We start from the raw sequence: 8,370 nt of genomic DNA, 5'->3' as shown, positions 1-8,370 counted from the left end.
GAACCTTAATTACGATTCTATATTTATTCTTATGATAGAAAGAAAAATATATTTGAATCTAAAAACTTATAAATATCTTTATGACTTGTGGAATACTCATGTTTAATAATCATTTTATACAAGCTTTATATTTTAGATAAGACATTTAGCTTAATTTTATTGAGTTTGGTTGAAGCTTCTGTCATAAACAATTAGTTTAGTGGTTAAAGGTAATTTTCTTGCATTTTAGAATAGCTTAATTATTTAATAGTTAAATTGACATGGATGTAATAATTGGTGGGATGATAGATTATCTTATTTTGAAAACATTGAATTATAAATCAAACTATTATTCTATAAAATATATAAAAAATGTTTAGTTTCAAATCTTGAAACTAATTATCAATAGGAGTTAATGTTTTAATTGCTAGAATATATTTTAAATATTTAGTTATAAGTGAAAATGAAATGAAATGAATTCATATGTAATTTGGATTAATCTAATTATATTATATAAATAATTATAAATTACTCTAAGTTAATTAGTTGTAGTTGAAGATTAATAATTTATAATTGTTAGTTTAGAAAGTAAATGTAATGAGAGGGAGATTTTTAGTTTGTTAACTCAATAATCATAGTATATAGATGAGATTTTGGAATATTTTGAATACAAGATTTAAAAATAATGTCTCTTTATAAGTGTAATCATCTAAAATTTTGTGTTGGATATCTACCTTGTCAAGACAAGTTCAATCTAAGATAGGTTCATGATTGTAGTTGTGTATATGTGCTTCAATTCATCCTAGTAATCTATAGGGTTCTATTCTACAACTTTGCCTCATGTCTAATTCTTGGGTTGTCATAATGTGTATTCATGAAGTTTATATTCTAGACATAATTAATAATCAACACACATTAATTCAATGAATACATTATAGTTCTTGGCTATTATTGAATACCTTGTTAGGTTGTCATATGATTAGAAGGACATTTCACCTTGATTAGCTCCTTGAAAATTGAACAATATTGAAAATAGTAGACAAACATGTAAGATGTAGATTCTATACTTTTTTATTATACCAAATCAAAGTGCATCACTATTGATTATTCCAATGTTCTAAAATGATGTACCTTTGAATGCTCATAGGAGATGGTGACAAATAATACATTGGATGTCTTTAAATACTAGCACATAATATCAAACCACACTAAAATTGCATTTAGTCAACTCAAGATAGAAAGATAAAGAGGGTTAGTTAGTCAATTTTGAAATTTGAATTTTAAACAAGGATAAGGACAAGTTCATGACTATGAGGTCACCTTCGTGTCCATGGACTTGTCCTAGATTTGGATACCAACTAAATCTAGATGGTAAACAACTATATAGAGTAGGTGGATAGATGTATAATGAATAGATAAATAAAGTAAATGTATAAAATGTGTGTAATTGGATATGATTAAATGCCTAAAAATATGAGTATCTAAATATATAAAGAGTCTAAAAAAATGAACCTAATTTAACATGATATATTGTTTGTCACTATATACATATACTAAAACATTACTTGAAAAAAATATAAAATTAAATAATAAATTCTATATCCAAATTCAATTTTGACATTTAATTATATTTATATAATTTGTGAAGGAATGTGAACATCCCCTCACAAATTTCATTTGGGTTTATCTTGTGAATTCTTCCATTATATTGCATTCTTACTTAAAAGCAATAAGTTCACTATGCAAATTAACTCTACGGTGCATTTACCTACTCCTTGACTTCAATTTTTTCATAGGGTCTTTGACAAGTATTGTTGTGTCCCCTATTAAAAAAAATGTGTGGATTTGGATTACTTTTTGAACAAAGTAAAAAATAATAAATAGAGCGACTTCCATTGTGAGAGCATGCGAGTCATAAATGAACACGTTTGTGGACTGAAATGAATAGTTGGAAAGAGATCTTATGATATCAACGTTTGGTGTGGGTCACATCGTAATATTTTTTTCAAAACAAACAAAATATTATAGTAGTCTTCATTTTTATCCATCTAATATTCAATTTTTTTTTTAATTATATTTCATTTAAATATATAAGTATTTTATAAAAACAAAGACTTTTATTTGAATCATTTGAAAAAATAAGAATCTTGTTACGATTTTTTTATTTTTTATTGTACTTTATATTAATGTCTTTTTCAATGAAAAAAAATCAATTTGAAAAAATATATGTCTAATTTTATATTTTTATGAATTTAAAATATTTAATAAAAATTACCAAAAAATGTATACTAGATATTAGAATTAATGATCTATATTAAAAACATCATTATAATGTCATAAAAATATGAATTCATTTAATTAATTCATGCCTATGCCCCTCTATCTAATTCTTTTCCAAAGAATAATTATATCTACTAAAACCCTACACATTCATTATCTTTTCATTTTTATTTTCATTTTACCTATATTATTTCACTTATAAACATTTATTATTCACATATTAAAAGACTCTTTATGGTTTTTGATATGTAGGATTAAGTTGTTGTTTGTCTATGTGTTGTTAATGTTAATGCTATCAAAAGTCCGTTAGTGTAAAATATTAACACCCTTGTTTTGGTAATTTTTAATATAAAAAAATACACATATTAAAAACACACAAACTCTTTATATATTTCAACTTGTAAAATGCATGAATATATGTATGTATGCATGTATAGATATATACGATAATATAACATAATGAAAATTTTAAATGAGGGTTTTAGAATTTTCGCTTGTTTATGTGTCAATAGATAAGTAATACATTCTATAATTGCAATATCATACTCAAATTAATAAAAATAAAATGTCTTATTACTATAATTCAATCAAATATTAAGTTAATAAATATTTCTTTTGTATGCACATAATAGATATAAACTATAATGTATTTATTGAATTAATGTGTGATGATTATTAATTCTTAGTATAACTTATATTTTAAAATTATATATTTAGAATATGAATCCATGAAACTAAATTCAATATAACATTTATTGTGTTTAATAAATTGACAATATATTATTTCAAAAAAATATCATAAAAAAATATATTTAATTAAATTAAATATTTTAATAAAATTGTTTATAATGTTAAACTAAATAATGGCCTAACACAAAGTAACTATAATCTAATAAATTTTAGAAGTCAATTCTCTATGGGATTCTCCTCTTCAATTTGAATACAAACATGCTTTGACTAAAAAAATAAAAAAATAAAAAATTATAGGTTTGCAATGGAAGCTTGTGTAAATACTCTCAAAATGACACTTTTACTCATTCCTTTCCATCCAAAATTCCTCTCCTTCATGGCCACAATTTAAAAGCAATATTTTCAAACCATCAAAGTAAAAAACTTCATTTCAGATGGCATGATTTAGCATTTGAAGTAGTATTGTGGGAAGAACATAAAACAAAAGTATGAATAGTTATTATTGCTCACACCTCAAGGAGATTGCATCCCAAAGTCATACAAGATAGCCTTTGCATGTACCAACAACATCGCAAAATATGAGGCACTAATTACCGGACTACGCTTGGCTATCCAATGGAAGAAGGTGGAATTAGAAGTCTATGGTGATTCCCAACTTGTCATAAAACAAGTCAATGACAAATATCAAACAAAAGATGACAAACTTCTTCCCTATCGTAGTATGGTTGAAGAACTTAAGCAACATTTCACAACAATCAAGTTTGATCAAATCCCACGAACAAACAATAGAGCTGCAGATGCAATGGCCACCATTGGCTCCCTCCTTCAGATGCCAACACATAGTCAGAAGTGTGAGTTCCTGGTCGCGCAATTATTCATACCGACATACGATTTACCAGAATCCAAAATGGTGTGCATACTCCTTGGACTTGAATCCCCCTGGTATCAAGAGACCTCCGCTTTCCTAAAAGATAACACCATTCCCCCACACCTTACCAAAACCCAACAACAAACCTTCATCCACCAATGTGCTCGTTACACTATCCTTGGAGACACCTTATTTAGAAGGCATTTCGATGGTTCCCTCCTAAGGTGTTCAGATAAACAAGAGGTTGAATGGGCACTACGTGAAGTGCACAAAGGCATATGTGGGGCAAACTCAAGTGGGCTCACCTTGGCTAAAAAGCTCTTGAGAACAGGATATTACTGGCCCAAAATGAAAGTAGATGCATATAATTATGTGAAGAAATGCATCCCTTGCTAGCAACATGGCGACAAGATCCATGCACCATCAAAAGAATTGCATTCGTTCATTACACCCTGGCCCTTCTCATAGTGGGGGCTCGATCTCATTGGGAAAATCCACCCTACATCCTCCAACGGTCATAAATTCATTATCACCGCCACTGAATATTTCACCAAGTGGGTAGAGGCCATCCCTCTTACCTTCACCACTGGTAAGCAGATATCCAAATTCATCTTAAACTACTTAATTCGTCGATATGGAATCCCAAAAGTTATCATTACAAATAACGACAAACAATTCAAAAATCAAGATGTTAAAGAACTTTGCCAAAAATTCGACATCCAACATCACTTCTCCACCCCATATTACCCACAAGGTAACGATCAAGCTGAGGCTTCTAACAAAACCCTAATCAAAATCCTCAAAAAGACGGTCAATGAAGCTGGTTGTGATCGGAACCTCCAACTCCACCCTGCTCTGTGGGCCTACCGCACCTCCATCCGCACACCCACAGGCACCACCCCCTATTCCCTTGTCTTTGGCTCTGAAGTCGTCCTCCCTCTTGAGATCGAGATCCCCTCTCTAAGGGTGTCACTGCAAAATATCCTACCAGACAAAGAATACAGAATTGCCAGACTACAAGAGCTAGAACTGTTGGATGAAAGGCACCTCAAGGCCTTAAACCATCTCCGGGTATATCAGAATCGCCTACGCATGAGTTACCACAAGAAAGCCAAAACTCGAGAATTTGAAATTGGTGATCTCATCCTCATGGAAAATCAAAAAACCTTCAAGAAAGAGAAAAAAAAGGCAAGTTTGAGCCTAATTGGCTTGGACCCTATGTAATCACAACAAAATATGGATCAGGGGCATATTAGTTGGCTACTACTGAAGGATATCCTTTGGATGATCCAATGAACATCATGCACCTAAAAATAGTCTATGCCTAGTCCTCAGAAAGTCATCAATTGTCAAAAAAATAAAAATAAGATAAAAATAAAAAAAATAAAAAAAATCAAAAAAATCAAAAAATCAAAAAACTAAAAAAATCAAGAAAAATACAAAAAAAAAGAGAAAAGATCATGAAAAAAGGATCCCCACTCTGGTGAAAACCTGGTAAATAGGCGCCTTGTGAGACAAATTTTTTTTAAAAAAATCAATTCTTCCATTGGTGAAAACCACTTTGTGGCGCTATGGGCAAGTACCTTGGTGAAAACCTACATGCAGGCGCTAAGGTAAATAATCTAGATCCATTGTCTATCAGGTTAGTACTCCATCACCTCACATCCATCATCCTCACTATCCAATTCGCCCATCGCGACATTCCTCCACTCCCGCTGGAATAAATCACGCATATGATGATGAGTCTTCGCCTAAATCGTGAATTAAGATTGTCCCTTCAAATTGAGATTTTGTGCCTCTGTGTGAGCTTCATCAAGTCTTGAGAGAAGTCTCGAGTTTGCAAGTTAATCTTCAAGGTCATCTGGTCACTTGCCTAATCCAAAATCCACCCACCCTATCCTTTTCCCTAGGGATGAATCCTTCCCTCGCCTGGCAGTTTAATCCTCCATCCTAATCCTACTCTTGGCAAGAGGCATCAGTTGGTCATGAATGGGTGACTTGTTTGATTTCTTGGATTTTCATTTAGGCTTGCATCTTTTGCCCTACGACTGCATCTATCTACGACTGCCCAGATCTTCCATATCTAGGTATGTTTACAATAGGCACACTGGGGCATATTTTCATAGCATGGCGTGTTTTGGATCTCTCTTGTATGAACCAGTGACCCAGTACTAGTGTTTATCAACACTTACCTTCTCATGTACAAGAAGTATCGGTGTGTTTGAGGGTTTCCTTGCACGTACCCACAAATTTGTATCAGTGTTCGTCAACACTTGCATAACTGTGTGTAAGGAATTCCCGTTTGACTATAAGTCAGTCCATGCCTTGGGTTTCTCATCGTATCTTGGTTCCTATATTCAGTGGTGTGGGTTACGTAGGGAAATATCAAACTAGGTTGGCTCTCCACATCTTTTGTGCACAACTCTCACCATCATTCCATAAAGTCATAATCTAATAATCCCATGGAGTCTTCAATTTCCCCCCAACTCTCCCATATTCTTCTATATTTATCTAAGATCATTGTATTACTACCGACATATTCACAAAAAAACATTCTGCATTTAGAATGCATTACTCATCGCATTATCCATTCATTTTATCCACTTAGGTGGCATCATTCATTTCATATAGATTCCATTATCTATCCATTTAGGTTATATTATCTATTCATTTCATTACACTATTCACTTACTTTATCATTTTTCACAAGGATTAATCACTTAGATTGCATTGCATATGTCATTTAAGTTGCATTATCCATTCATATTAGATGGCATTAATTCATTCGCTTAGATTACATTTACATAACATTATTCATTCATTTCATCATTCATTTAAATCACATCATTTGCATAGCATTGACCATTTACATTGCAATATCTGTGTAAGTGGCATTACATTCATCATCTATTCCTCATATAGATTGCATCTAGGCTAGTTTATCATTTATCATAAATCATTTTGCATCTACATATATATTGCATTTCATATTCATCATACATTAAACATCCTCATAAACAACATATATGCATATAAAAACATCCAGACCTGCATAATCACTCATCCCGCATCCATAAACATGTCAGCAACGTAACATAAGCATACATATATAAGCATCCACCTTGCATCACAAACAGGTCAGTACAATACATCCATAATCATCATCCATGCATCACATGACAAAATAATAAATAGAGTCCATCATAATAAAGTACATGCATCATTGCCACCACAAAACATATATATAAGCTCAAAAAGATGAATATGTCTATCATAATACAATGATCACCCCGAATGGTCAAAATATAACACATAAGCCAAAACGCAGCTAGCTCTCTCTCCATGTCTCTCCAGCCCCCTCCTCCGCACCTCCTCCCCCTGATCCTCCTGCTCCCCCTCCTCTAGGTGGCCTAAAACCCACCAATCCACCTGTCTGCTGGCTCTGTGTGGGCCGTTGACTCTGTGTTCTATGGGATCGCATACTCTTAGTGTACGAGGCTGCTCGCTGCACCGTAGGTACTACTCCGTGGTATAGCCCCCTATAGTAGGCTGCCTCCCTCTCTGCCCTCTCTGCCCTCTCCCTTTGCTGCATCATGTCAGAATACATCTGCCCAAGCCCTGCAGGGACCAACATCTGACGGGCCGCATCCCTCTCCCCCTGCAGCCGTGTGACATCTACCTCTGCCCTTTGCACTTGGCCCCGCAACTCCTCTAACTCATCATCCTGTCAGTGGAGAACATCCTATAAAGCCTCAATGGTGGTCCATGTTCATGCCTCCTCTAGCATCCGCTCAAACTCCTCCCTCTCCCCTCTCAGAGAATTTACCTTTGTCCTTGTTCTATGGAGGCTCTCTGTCAAATCTGCTATCTCCCACCACAACCACTCCACATCTGCCTCCAGGCTCTGCCCCCGAGCTCTCTCTATTTGTACCTCATCCTCAAGGGAGTGAAGCCTCACCCGGGTGACGTCTCTCTCCCCCTGGACTCTATCAAGGTCAGCTTGTGACACTCCTCCCCTACCCTCTACCTATGCCCCTGGAATATCCTTAGTACAACCTCCTCTCCCCCACCATCTCCTCCCTCTACGACCTCTCCTACTAGTAATGCCTCTGCCTGTCCCTCTCCTGGCTCAGGATATCTCCTCCATACCACCCTAACCCTCCTCTGTTGTCTGCTAGCACCCCTCCCTGTTGCAACCACAACCCTCTCACCTAATCCATCATCCTCTCCATCGACTATCTCATCTACTATCGGATGTAACTCATCATCCTCCAGAACCCCAGGAATGGTAAGGTGCACTGGAAAATGTCCCTCCCACCAACTCTTGTATCCTCCTGTCATCCCTGGATCCTCTCTTGCCCCGAGCCGCTCATCCCAAACCAAGTATGATGTTGTCTGGAAACTACTCCTGCCCTCCAATGGACTCGCTGTCGGGCCCCAAAATCTCCCCTCTCGTGTCATCTGAGGATACAATGGTATGCCTCCCACTATGTTCTAGACTAGGCCGAACTGTCTCGCTACTCTATAAGGGGCATAGTACTCCATGATATATA

Source organism: Cryptomeria japonica, chromosome 5, assembly GCF_030272615.1.
Source record: "Cryptomeria japonica chromosome 5, Sugi_1.0, whole genome shotgun sequence".
In the NCBI taxonomy this organism is placed as follows: domain Eukaryota; kingdom Viridiplantae; phylum Streptophyta; class Pinopsida; order Cupressales; family Cupressaceae; genus Cryptomeria; species Cryptomeria japonica.
The sequence above is the reverse complement of the archived record's forward strand: the minus strand, read 5'-3'. Positions refer to the sequence as shown.